The sequence below is a fragment of the Lepus europaeus genome, chromosome 2 (assembly GCF_033115175.1).
Source record: "Lepus europaeus isolate LE1 chromosome 2, mLepTim1.pri, whole genome shotgun sequence".
NCBI lineage: Eukaryota > Metazoa > Chordata > Mammalia > Lagomorpha > Leporidae > Lepus > Lepus europaeus.
Window position 1 is genome coordinate 26,327,085 of NC_084828.1, and position 14,854 is coordinate 26,341,938.

At 35.9% G+C, this 14,854-nt stretch overlaps 1 non-coding gene across 1 annotated transcript; it reads left to right on the forward strand.

Moving 5' to 3' along the window:
- The first annotated feature begins 9,825 nt into the window (after positions 1–9,825).
- Positions 9,826–9,931, forward strand: LOC133752800 (U6 spliceosomal RNA). Its single transcript, XR_009864977.1, has one exon. It is a non-coding gene; the product is annotated as a U6 spliceosomal RNA (small nuclear RNA).
- The last annotated feature ends 4,923 nt before the right edge of the window (positions 9,932–14,854 follow it).

Genomic DNA, 14,854 nt, shown 5'->3' on the forward strand with positions numbered 1-14,854 from the left:
TGCCTACTGGCATTCCGCAATCCTTGAATATTTTCCCTATTCTTTTTAAATGTTTCTCTATATTTCTGACTGAGTTATTTGCAAATTCTCATCATCAAAATCAGAAAATTCTTCCTTCTGTTTGTCTATTCTGTGGTTGAACTTCTAAAGTGCATTTTATATACCATTCATTGAAATTTTCATGTCTAAAGTTTCTGATTGGTTCTTTTTTAATTATTTATGCCCTTTTATTGAATTTCTCAATTATTTCACACATATATTCCTCATTTTTTTATTTAGGAAATATAAATTTCCAAAGTACAGTTTATGGATTACAATGGCTTCCCCCCCCCAAATAGTTCCCTTCCACTCGCACCCCTCCCATCTTCCACTCCCTCTCCCATTCCATTCACATCAAGATTTCTTTTCAATTATCTTTATATACAGAAGATCGATTTAATATATATTAAGTAAAGATTTCATCAGTTTGCACCCACACAGAAACACAAAGTATAAAATACTGTTTCAGTACTAGTTATAGCATTACTTCACATTGGACAACACATTAAGGACAGATCCTACATGAGGAGTAAGTACACAGTGACTCCTGTTGTTGACTTAACAATTTGACACTCTTGTTTATGGCGTCAGTAATCTCCCTAGGCTCTAGTCATGAGTTACCAAGGCTATGGAAGCCTTTTGAATTCGCTGACTTTGATCTTATTTAGACAAGGTCATAGTCAAAGTGGAAGTTCTCTCCTCCCTTCAGAGAAAGGTACCTCCTTCTTTGATGGCCCTGTTCTATCCACAGGGATCTCACTCGCAGAGATCTTTCATTTAAGTCCTCTTTCTTTTTTTTCCCAGAGTTTCTTGGCTTTCCATGCCTAAAATACTCTCATGGGCTCTTCCGCCAGATCCGAATGCCTTAAGGGCTGATTCTGAGGCCAGAGTGCTATTTAGGACATCTGCCATTTTATGAGTCTGCTGTGCATCCCACTTCCCATGCTGGATCGTTCTCTCCCTTTTTGATTCTATCAGTTAGTATTAGCAGACACTAGTCTTGTTTGTGTGATCCCTTTGACTCTTAGAACTATCAGTGTGATCAATTGTGAACAGAAATTGATCACTTGGACTAGTGAGATGGCATTGGTACATGCCACCTTGATGGGATTGTATTGGAATCCCCTCGCACATTTCTAACTCCATCATTTCGGGCAAGTCTGATGGAGCAGGTCCCAAATTGTACATCTCCTCCCTCTCTTATTCCCACTCTTATATTTAACAGGGATCACTTTTCAGTTAAAATTTAAACACCTAAGAATAATTGTGTGTTAATCACATAGTTCAACCAATAGTAGTAGAACAGAAAAAAATACTAAAAGGGATAAATTATTACATTGTACATTTTCCTCATTTGTAAAAATATAATCTATTCTCTTGAATCTCATTGAGTTGCCTTAAAACCACTGTTTTTTTCAGATATTTCATAGATTTCCTTCAAAAGAGATCTCTTTCTGGAGAACTATTATGTCCTTTGGAAGGTGTCATGCTACTTTGCTTCTTCATACCTCTGGTGTACCTGTACTGATATTGGTGCATCTGGTGTTATTAGTACTTTCTACTCTATGGGGTTGGTTTCATTGGAAAATGCATTTTTTAGATTGAATGTTAAGTTGTCACTTGAGTCATAATCTTTGTTTTGGTTCTAGGTCAGCCTAGAAATGTAATTCCTGAGTGATTTATTCTGATGTTACCATCATGAGTTTCTAAATGTTACAACTGTCTAATCAGACATACAACTAGCTATTACTCTCACTCTTACCCTTTCAGTATTAATCAACATGAAATAAATAAAAACAAATTTAAGTCTACTAAACATAAAAATTGACAGTCCCAGAGAATTGCAAGCTGGTAAGTATTCATTCCCATTACAAACATTTGATAGAATGTTGAAATTTGTTCTGAGTCCAAAAACCAAGGCCTCTTTTCAAAAGATCTAAGTTTCAAGACTTATTATTTGATTTCTGTCTGGAAAAATTTCCTTAGAAGTGACAGGATTCACACCCAAGTATTGCCTGGCTTCTTTCTGCTTTCTCAAATTCCCCAAAGCCAGTTGCTGGTTTATAGTCCTTTTATAGGGAAGATGATAGTGACCAAATTACTCATTTTTTTTTTGGTGTAATCACTGTTTTTCTTGTATCAGAAACTTCCCCAGCTTTTTATGGGTTTTCTGAAATTTGTTTTCTTTATTAACTGGTAGATATTTAATGAAGCAATAAAAATGTGTTGGGTTAGGAATGTTATATTTTTCAGTCATTTAAGTAAGCATTTTTATTGAATTTCTATGCTTTCTAGCATTCTTCAAACTACTGGAAATGCAGTGGTAAGGAAGACATAGGATCCTTCATGTACGGAGTTTAAATGGTAACTCTCATTTCTAACTTTTAGGCAACTCTGGCACACATAGTACCAGAATGAGAAGCACAAAATTAACCAAATAGTAGCATAAATGCCTTCTAAAATATAACACACTTTTTATTTTACATGGATAAAAATTTGGGGGATTTTTTTTTAAATGGAAGAAAATGTTGATATTATCAAGCTTGGGATAGAGGTTCTGAATAAAGTGCTCCCTTAAAATTGAGTTATTTTAATGCAATCAACTCATTTGTTAAATTTTAATCTGTTGGAGTTCAGGAAGAATAATAAATGTCAACTGAAATATAGTGAAGTGAGATGTGAGCTGAGATCACATAGCCTTATTTTCAGTTAATTGCATTTATTTGAGTTTTCTAAGCTATCACCTATGAAACACTCAAGTATCCTTTTCCAAGTGTTGTCTGAATTACTTCTCTTAAATTTGTGATCATTTTTCTTCTTCCTAGTTCCTTCTTTTGCTAAATGTTATAAAATTTAATTTTTACAACTATTCCCTCTTATTGGCCTACCAATCAGTTACAGAATACACCTTTTATTCAGTTTACATAGCATAGTTCAGAAATTTGGAAAAATACAATTATTTAACACTGCACAATTTACAAATGAATAATGAATATTATCAGTATTTAGCAACAAGTTTGTTGGCAATCAAAAATTGTTCTCTGCCAATTATTTTAGTCTTTCTGCAATCAAATCTTTGCTTAGAAAAAACATTCTTTCAAAGCCTGTCTTCAAACAATGATTAGGAGACATTTATTTTCATGTTAGTATTTTCTCTTTCCTTTTTAATTTAATTCTGTCTGATACTCCTATTCACATTTTGTCAATATAGTTTAACTGATTTTTACTTTATTATATTCACCTAAATCAAACCATTTTTAACAAAAAGAGCAGTTTTATATTTAAGAGGTACTCTGCTATAAGTAGTTAAAATAACATTTTCAAAGGCTCTAAAGATAATTGGTAGTTCAACACAGTGTAATATGTGTAAAGGAAGAGAATTGAAGGTGCTATGAAATCTATAGGAGAGGTTATCAGGGAGAATTAGGATGGATTTCTCAGTTGAAGTGGTACTTAGGAAGAGAAGAAAAGAGACCATGTATTATCCGTATTGAAGAAAGGAAAGCATTAACTAGAAGCAGCAGATACACAAACACCAAATCTCAGAAAGTGATCCTGGAGTAGTAACAGGACTTCAGTATGCCTTGGGTGTGCAGTGTGGAGTACAAGGATAATGATATACAAACTGGAGGCATGTGAAACAAAGCTCTGACCCCTGTAATACTCACTGCATGCTATCAGACTGTTTGAGATGTTCCTATAAATGAGAACATTGTGTTTCAAGCGAAGGGAAACATAATAAGTTTTCTATTTCAGAAATATACTATGGCTACAGTAGAAAAATGGGCAGGAGAGGACAAGTATGAAAGTTCAAAAACTAGTTGGAATGTATTGCAGCAATTCATATGGCAGGCATTTATGATTTTAACCAGGGGAAAAGTACTAGAAATGGAAGAAGAAAAAAAATAATGGAAGTTTTCTGTGAGACATGGTTAACAAAAAGTCAGTGAAAACTAGCAAAATTAGATGATTTACATTTTTTAATATTAAAAGCAAAGTCTATCTGGTTAAACAGGCTACTACCTACTGAAATGCTTTTTGTTGCCTGGTATTCATGTTTGACTTACATGTTAGAAATGACAGAAAATGAAAAATTTATCTATAGAACACCATACAGCAGTCAAAAAAATGAAATCCAGTCATTTGCAACAAGATGGAGGAATCTGGAAAACATCATGCTGAGTGAATTAAGCCAGTCCCAAAGGGACAAATATCATATGTTCTCCCTGATCAGTGACAACTAACTGAGCAACAAAGGGGAAACTTGTTGAAGTGAAATGGATGCTATGAGAAACAGTGACTTGATAAGCCCTTGCCCTGACTATTGATGCACAATGTAATCATTTTCCCTTTTAGTATTTTTTTTGTTATACTTAATACTATTGGTTGAACTCTGTAATTAACACACAATTATTCTTAGGTGTTGAAATTCAATTGAAAAGTGATACCTGTTAAATATAAGAGTGGGAATAAGAGAGGGAGGAGATGTACAATTTGGCACATGCTCCATCAGACTTGCCCGAAATGATGGAGTTAGAAACGTGCCAGAGGATTCGAATACAATCCCATCAAGGTGGCAGATACCAATGCCATCTCACTAGTCCAAGTGATCAATTTCAGTTCATAATTGATCACACTGATAGGTCTAAGAGTCAGAGGGGTCACACAAACAAGACTAGTGTTTGCTAATACTAACTGATAGAATCAAAAAGGGAGAGAACGATCCAACATGGGAAGTGGGATGCACAGCAGACTCATAGAATGGCAGATGTCCTAAATAGCACTCTGGCCTCAGAATCAGCCCTTAAGGCAGTCAGATCTGGCTGAGAGCCCATGAGAGTATTTTGGGCATGGGAAGCCAAGAAACTCTGGGAAAAAAAAAGAGGACCTAAATGAAAGATCTTAGGGAGTGAGATCCCAGTGGAAAGAACAGGGCCATGAAAGAAGGGGGTACCTTTCTCTGAAGGGAGGATAGAACTTCCACTTTGACTATGACCCTGTCAGAATAAGATCAAAGTCGGCAAACTCAAAAGGCTTCCATAGCCTTGGCAACTCATGACTAGAGCCTTTGGAGATTACTGATGCCATAAACAAGTGTGTCAAATTGTTAAGTCAACAACAGGAGTCACTGTGTACATACTCCTCATGTGGGATCTGTCCTTAATGTGTTGTCCAATGTGAAGTAATGCTATAACTAGTACTGAAACAGTATTTTACACTTTGTGTTTCTGTGTGGGTGCAAACTGATGAAATCTTTACTTAATATATACTAAATCGATCTTCTGTATATAAAGATAACTGAAAATGAATCTTGATGTGAATGGAAAGGGAGAGGGAGCGGGATATGGGAGGGGTGCGAGTGGGAGGGAAGTTATGGGGGGGAAGCCATTATAATCCATAAACTATACTTTGAAAATTTATATTTACTAAATAAAAGCTAAAAAAAAAGAAAATGAGAAATTCCTTTTGTACTGTTTAGTTGTGTTTCCTGGGTCAAAATATCAAAGCATGAGTTAATTTGTTTTTTCTCAGTGAAGAGTATGACAAGGTACAGGCTGATTAACTGAACATTTAAGAATTGTTCCCTCTTACCTTAGAATATCCCCAATAGCCTTAGGATCGGGGAACATCTTAAAGCCCATTTAGTTCAATTCCATATTTGATAAGAGGGTCCCTTTTAAAGCATCCTTATATGCTTCATTACACATAATCTGTGATTCTCAAATTACAAAGTGGACACAAAAGACCTGGAGATCTTCTTAAAATATGAATTCAAATTTAATAGTTCTAAGAAGAGATATTTTAATGATTATTAACAAGGGATTTACATTAATAAGTTTTTAATTGTTATGGATACTTGTGTGGGTGGACTACATTTGAGTATCAAAGATGTAACATTTTAAACAATTTCTAGGTAGAATAAGAACATTTATTGACTTTTTTTAAGAGTTTACTTATTTATTAGAGAGAGAGAGTTACAGACAGTGAGAGGGAAGACAGAGAGAAAGGTCTTCTGTCTGCTGGTTCACTCTTCAGATGGCCACAACAGCTGGAGCTGAGCCCATCTGAAACCAGGAGCCAGGAGCTTCCTCTGTTCTCCCAAGTAGGTGCAGGGGCCCAAGGACTTGGGCTATCTTCTACTGCTTTCCCAGGCCAGAGCAGAAAGCTGGATTGGAAATTGAGCAGCTGGGACATGAACCGGTGCCCATATGGGATGCTGGCTCCTCAGGCCAGGGCTTTTACCTGCTATGCCACAGCACCGGCCCCCTGATCTTGACTTTGTAGTAGTATGAGTTGTTACTGTATCCAAAGTACAGTTTAAATGAAAAGCCATGACTTTATACTTATTATACACTTTACTAATCTTCTAATCCTAGAGAGCACCTAACTTCAAAATTTCTTCAAAAATTCAGAGGTAAGTATTGACTTTTCCTTTTGTATAACTCTTTGAGTAAACTTAAGACAAATGATTGACCTATGTATCTCTCAATAAGTCCAGGTGAATTAGCACCATTTATTTAGGTTAAAAATAACAATGCGATGTGTTTGTATACATGTGCAAATTTTTCCAATTTCTTCATATATCTTTACTACTAATAGACAGATTCCTTATAATAAAAAATTTACATTTGGAAGTGCTACTCCTATTATTAAATTAATTTTTGGATGAAGATGAAACTAGAATGTATGATTTTTATAGATGACTGACAGAATCATAAATTATATGTGTAGTTTAACTTTCAATTTAACTTTCATTTAATAAGCATTAGTGATTTTTCACTTACTTTATACCTACTATTTTTTTGTAAAAATAGGGAAAAGAAACATAATACAAATATCATTTTTTAAACTTGTTTCTAGACATAACATTTAAAATAAATGTTTGATTTAGCAATAATATAAATTATTGCCTGTGGAGAGGTCATGAATGTGTGAATGAGCTAGGAGAATTCTGCATGACTTAAAGCCCATCTAGAAAGAGAGCAAGCTTCTAGTCATGTAATATAAATAATATTTATGCCTTTCAGTTGACTTTTGCATATTTGTTTTATTGTTGGGTTTTATTAATTCATCACAAACACTATTGACAGAAAAATAGTATTCTATCAAGAAATGTCAGACCCTTTATCTGAGGGGCCAGCCTGGAGAGAGACACATGTACCCAGGAGAAAGGAGAAAGACACCCACCTTCTAGACACATCAGCTGAGTCAGTGCTCATGACCAATGGGTAACAGATGTCATGGACAGATTTCCCACACACCCCACTGATATTTATAAACATTTTAAAAACTTACACTTTTTTTTCTCTGTTCATTGCTCATGCATTACATTTCATTATCTAATGAAATAAAAGACAAATGCATGAACATATTGGTTTTAAGTTATCTGTCAATTATCAATTTGGATTCTAGATTTTCTACTACTATTAAGACATTATTGTTTTAATATAAGTAATACATAACAGCTTACTCAGGCAAAAATGGCAATATGTATTTCCTATATGGTTGAGCACTTATAATTAGAAACAAATCATTTCAAAAATATAATAATATTAAAAAACAAAAAAAAACTGATGAGTTTTTATTTCATTTGCATTTTTAAGGCTTGTCTGAAATTTCCTGCTGTTGCTACACCAATATTACTACCAGAAAATATATTTGTTTACATGATACATTTATTTTTCAAGGAATCATTTTCTTTTTTTTAAAAGCTTTTATTTAATGAATATAAATTTCCAAAGTACAGCTTATGGATTACAATGGCTTCCCCTCCCCCAATAACTTCCCTCCCACCTGCAACCCTCCCCTTTCCCGCTTCCTCTCCCCTTCCATTCACATCAAGATTCATTTTCAATTCTCTTTATATACAGAAAATCAGTTTAGTATATATAAAGTAAAGATTTCAACAGTTTGCCCCCACATAGCAACACAAAGTGAAAAATACTGTTGGAGTACTAGTTATAGCATTAAATCACTGTGTACAGCACATTAATGACAGAGATCCTACATGATCTTTTTTTAAAAAAATTGATTAATTTTTCTATGTAATTTCCAATTTAACACCAAGTTTTTTTTTTTCATTTTCAATTATCTTTATATACAGGAGATCGATTCAGTATATACTAAGTAAAGATTTCATCAGTTTGCATTCACACAGAAACACAAAGTGTAAAAATACTGTTTCGGTACTAGTTATAGCATTACTTCACATAGGACAACACATTAGGGACAGATCCCACATGGGACATAAGTACACAGTGACTCTTGAACAAGAGTGTTAAATTGTTAAATCAAGGAATCATTTTCTAATATTTATTTAGTATGTTGGTATTAAAATAAAGTACCTAGCTCTCTCTCTCTCTCTCTCTCTCTGTGTGTGTATACACACACACACACATATATATATATATATATAAAACTAATATTCTTCTAAAGTTAATATTTTAATCACATTTTTAATCAAAATTTGCTTTAATTGGCACATAATAGTTCCACATTATATGGAATACAATGAGATAGTTCAATGTATGCATTATATGCTGGTCAAATCAGGATATTTAGCATTTCTATCATTTAGTACATTCACTATTTTATGGTACAAAGGTTTAAAATCTTCTCTCCTAACTATTTTAAAATATTCAACACAGAATGTGACCAACATTATGTTAAGTTATCTCTTTAAATATGAAATCTGAAGAATTGTATCTCAGGGCCAGCTTTGTGGTTTAGTGAGTAAATCTTAGCATGCAAAACCAGCATCCAATATGGGTACCAGTTTGAGTCTGGGTTGCCCTACTTCCTATCAAGCTCCTTGCTAATGTGCCTGAGAAAACAGTGGAAGATGGCCCAATGTCCTTGGATCCTTGCACCCACGTGGGAGACCTGGAAGGGACTCCTGGCTCCTGGCTTCAGCCTGGCTCAGCCCTGGTCATTGTGGACATTTGGATAGAAATGGATCGAAGATCTCTCTCTCTCTCTCTTTCTCATTCTCTCTCTCTCTTTATCTCTTTCTCTCTGCTTTGTGTGTGTTTGTGGGTGTGAGAAAGAGTGTGTGTGTGTTTTCCTCTCTCCATATAAATCTGTTTAAAGAAAAAACTGGATCTCAATGGCGTAGCAAGTAAAATAATGAGAATTAAGGAGAAATGACAAAATAAGAGATTGGTCAATTGGTATAAAGTTATAATAAGATAGGGTGTGGTGTTCTATCATCTATTGTTTTATAACACAAACTTTCCGTGACAAGAAAAAAGTCACTTTTTATGAAATAAGGGGTTTGTTTGATTGTTTGCTTTTATACTGTGATGAGTTTGTAGGGTAATACAAGAATTCTTACTATTTTGAAGAGGAGAATCACTCTCTTCTAAATGTAGTTGCTGAATAGTGGAGCTACTGATTCAAATTAGTCTTCTTTTTTTAAGATTTATTTATTTTACTTGAAAGAATTACACAGAGAGAGGAGACACATACACACACACACACACACACAGAGAGAGAGAGAGGTCTTCCATAGGATGGTTCACTCCCCAGTTGGCTGCAATGGCCAGAGCTGCTCAGATCCAAAGCCAGGAGCCAGGAGTTTCCTCCAGATATCCCACGTGGGTGCAGGGGCCCAAGGACTTGGACTATCTCCTACTGCTTTCCCAGGCCACAGCAGAGAGCTGGACAGGAAGTGGAGCAGCCAGGTTTCTAATTGGCGCCCATATGGGATACTGTAGGCCAGGGCATTAACCCACTGTGCCACAGCACTGGCCCCTCAAAATAGTCTTCTAATGATAATAAGATTGGATGTTCACCATGGTAGCATATATACTAAAATTGAAATGATACAGGCAAGGACAGCATGGCGCTTGTATAAGGATGACATGAATGTGGTGAAGAATGTAGTATTTATTCTTCAATAAAAATTAGTCATTTTGAAAATGGATGAGATTATACATTTATTCAAATGAGATAAGAATAATTGTATATACACGAGCACTCATAAAGTAACATCGTTTAAAAATATTTCTTGACATACAGCCAGAGGATATTTTTAAATTGAAGGTTTTTTCCTTGTTTTTTTTTTCACTCTACAAGTTAGTTAATTGAAAATACCTTATAAAAACACCCTCATAAATTCAGTTATTTGTCTATGTAGCATTGCCCAAGTTCATTATTAAATTAAAAAAATTATCAAAATCCAGCATAAGAAAAATTTGTTATTAAGAGATAATAAAAGAAATATTTGCAGAAGTGTTTATTGGGAGTTTGGGCAACCAGGGATAGTCAGTAGATAACATTGACAGGCTTCATATGACAGCTAAGGTATCTCCTGTGGTCAGCTGATTCTTGCTTCAAGCTAGTGAGAGGTCATAATGTGCATCTTAGTGATGGCTCAAGGTTGGGACAAATCAAAATTCAAAGACCTGTAGCTAGTAAAGAAGTCGACTTGAGAACTGGTCTCAACAAAGCTGAGGGTATAAACTGAAGCCACAACAGCATAGGGTTGCTTTTATGTGTCATACACTTGTTTATGACCTAATAGTTCACTTGGTTTGTGATAATATAATTCATTGGGTTTATATATATATATATATTTGTGGTATTGTATAAAAATTATATTTGTCATTGCTCCCTTGCACACAGCTCATATCATCCTAGCAATTTCCTTAGTGGTAAAGGTGATAGGAGGTATTTGTTTTTGTTTTTGTTTTTTCTAATGAGACAAATCTGAGTACATCCCTAGATAGCTGCAGAGTAAACTGCTCACAAAAGTTAATCTAAGCCGGTGCCAAGACTCAATAGGCTAATCCTCCGCCTGCGGCACCAGCACCCGGGATTCTGGTCCTGGTTGGAGCGCCAGATTCTGTCCTGGTTGCCCCTCTTCCAGTCCAGCTCTCTGCTATGGCCTGGGAGTGCAGTGGAGGATGGCCCAAGTGCTTGGGCCCTGCACCCCGTGGGAGACCAGGAAAAGCACCTGGTTCCTGGCTTTTTTTTTTCCTAGTTGGCTTTTTTAAAATTATTTTTAAACAAGTATCACATTTATGCAGTTTGTTCCCTTGCACCACTGCCAAAGAGCAATCTTTACAACCATCATCAGAGTCCAAAGCAGGGGTGCAGGAGACAGCTCTTAACTAACACCTTCCACAGCTGAGGCAGCTTTTACTTCCTGCCCTGACAGCAGTCACTGTCCAATCTGTGCTGCTGTATCCACTGTGGGTTCCTTCTATCAAAACGATCAGGCTTTTACCAGAGACAGGCAGCTTGACTGTACGGAAAAGCAGAATATTACTGCTGATGAAACGGCAGCCTTCCTCCCCTTTGACTTCAGCACCAAACTAGAACACCAGGAAAAAATGCCAAGGCCAGGAAGCTAATGGAACCTTTCTTTTTCAGACTGTAGGTCATTTTTGTTTGAGGCAAAAGGTCTCTACCGTTAGTGGCAGACTCACTCAGCATAAACTTTCACTGTGGCGAGGGGGTGCTTGATTACTTTTTAGAAACCTAAGAGGATGTCACCAGAGCAGGTGACACTGTAGTCCCAGAGCCTTCACAAGCCTGTGATAGAGCCTCATGGCAGTCTGAATCCAGGTCATGGGGACTGTCATAGCCAAACTCCTTGTGTGCATCCAAAGGGTACTTGCTCCACACTTGTCGTCTGCTGCCGCTTTCCTCCTCGCTGAGGCTGCTGGATGCATCAGAGCCTCTGGAATCTTCATCTCCATCACTGCTCTCCTCATCTGGGACTAGAGAAGAGCTGGAGTTTGCGTCAATCACCCACGTCTGATGAGTGAAACTTGGGAGTTTCTGGGTTGGAGAACAAATTAACGTTCTGCTCCAGAAGGGGCAGGAGAGCTCCATTCTCCCTCCTGTGCAGCTCCTAGCTATGGCTATTGTGGGATCTTATCCCTTATGATAAGTGGTGAAATGTAAGTGCAATGCTTTCCTGACTTTTGTGAGCAGTTCTAGCAATTTATGAAACTTCAGGAGGAATTGTGGCAACACAGGATTTATAGTCATGCTACCAAAATACAGATGGCCCAGAGTTACAGCTGGTATCCCAAGCAAAGATAGTCTTTTAGGACTGAGCCCTTTTAACCTTCGGGGATCTACACTAACTCCAGGTAACTGGTGTAAAAATTGATTTGAATTTTGAATCCCATTGCTGTCAGAGAATAAGAGAATTGGAGAATCAATTAGTCTGGCAAAAAAAAAAGTAAATAGTGTAAGAACAAAAATTGAATTTTAACATTAGCTTGTTTATTTGTTTTTCTTTTATAAATGGAGCCATTAGTCCTAGCTCATTCCATAAGTACTATGGGTCATGAATGAGATTAAACAAAGAAGGTGTATAAAATTATTAAAAACACCCTCCACTATAGAGAAAAATAACCGTATATACATGTTCTAATGCTGACGAGCTAGTAGCTTTAATTTACACATGAAAGATAAATTATTATCTTCACTTTTCATGTACTTGAAGACTATTAGCATATCTTTAGACAACTGATGCTTAACTAAACAATACAGTTTCTGTTCCTGCAATCATTCTTCATAACTCAGTTGAGTTGATTCCATTAATCATTCTGTTCTTCTCAGAACTCTGAATTCTGTTAAATCCCTGTGTATATCCAGTATTAAAGTAAATAAACCAGAGAGAAACAAAGCTGGTGTTGCCGGAGTCACAAGCTCTTTTGATTGCACCAAAGAAATGAGTCATTCTTACTCTTTTTTTTTTTTTATCTTTGAAAACTGACTTTTTTTTTTAACTTTTATTTAATGAATATAAATTTCCAGTGTACAGCCTATGGATTACAATGGCTTCCCCCTCCCACCCGCAACCCTCCCCTCTCCCGCTCCCTCTCCCCTTCCATTTGCATCAAGATTCATTTTCAATTCTCTTTACATACAGAAGATCAATTTAGTATAAAGATTTCAACAGTTTGCACCCACATAGAAACACAAAGTGAAACATACTGTTTGAGTACTAGTTATAGCATTAAATCACAATATACAGCACATTAAGGACAGATCCCACATGAGGAGCAAGTGCACAGTGGCTCCTGTTGTTGACCCAACAAATTGACACTCTAGTTTATGGCGCCAGTGACCATCCTAGGCTGTCGTCATGAGTTGCCAAGGCTATGGAAGCCTTCCAAGTTTACCGACTCTGATCATATTTAGACAAGGTCATAAAAGACAGAGTGAGGATAGTAACCAATGATCCTAAGAGTGGCATTTACCAGGTTTGAACAATTATACAGCATTAAGTGGGGAAGAGGACTCTTGACTCAGGAAGCCATGGCCAGTCATTCCATCCCTGATGATCAGGAACCACATGGCTCTCAATTGCTACTCAGCTCAGCTCTTGTAGACGTGAGTCTGAAAAGTATTCTGTCATGTGAATGTAACTACAGCTTTAGGAAAATCCAAGTCTTGACCCTCCCCTAAAATATGAAAAGGGTCATTGTTTTAGAACACATCTGGATAAAGACCTCCTTTCTTTGAGTGTCCTGCAATCTATTTGTCTTTCTGTGTTTTTGTGACCGAACACCATTCCCTGGTCTCTTTTGGTGATTTGTTTCTTTTTTAATTTAATCTAGGTATCTGGGCTTCAACTTTTGTAATTCTTTTGCTGGAGCTCAAGTCCTTTTATTTTTATTTTTGCTTCCGATCTTATATATTAATAGTTTGCCACAAAAGAATTATAACCTATCTAACCACACCTCAGATACTGTAGATACTGCTTTACATGCATAATTTCCTATAGAACTCAAAAAATATGTAGGTAACTTGTCACTTAGTCTGAATAAGAGAAATGAAAGAAAAACAGAGGTGAACAACCAATAAATAACACATGTTCAGTAGGAATTTGGGTTGTCTTGACTCTGTTATTTCTTTTTTTTTAACTTTTATTTAATGAATATAAATTTCCAGTGTACAGCTTATGGATTATAATGGCTTCCCCCCCATAACTTCCCTCCCATCTGCAACCCTCCCCTTTCCCGCTCCCTCTCCCCTTCCATTCACATCAAGATTCATTTTCAATTTTCTTTATATAGAGAAGATCAGTTTAGTATATATTAAGTAAAGATTTCAACAGTTTGACTCTGTTATTTCTATAACAACTCCTAGTCCAAATTCTAATTGTGCATTTACAATATTTGCCTAGTTTTTACCATGTTTAACTCATTTAATGAATTACTTGTAGAATTACAAAAGGCACCTCTTTTATTAACCAAACTTCAGCCTGGTGCATATCTTCTAATATCTCTATATTGTTAGATTTCTCTGTCTTTCCATTATAATAAACGTGGATTTGAAGGTGGGTTCCATGCATCTTTCTGATTTTGAGATTTGGTTTTATGAAATTCTATCATACCTGTATAACTATGAAAAACAAAAGAAACCAGGCTGATTGTGTGTATATGTATTTTTGTGTGCTTGTTTGGGTGAGTACACGTTCATGAACACTAGACTCTTATTACTAGTGCTTCTCTTTATAGCTACTCCAGGAAGGGATCACATCATAAGTTTCTCACATACTCAGAGCTGTTTGATTCTAAAGGTTATTTATATTAAGGATGGATTTGTTATAAAGGTGGCTTAGGCAATCTTCTTTTCTTGCTCTTTCTCTTTCCTTCACTAATGCTTCTGTCAAGCTCTTGTATTTCCTAGCCTCTAGAACTATGAATCAAATAAATATGTGTAATATTACCCAATCTCAGGTTTTGGATTAAGAAAATAGGCTCTGATGTGTAAAGTGATATTCTTCTTCAAGTTTAGGAAATTTTAGCCACTATTTCATTTAATATTTTTCTATCACAGTCTATGT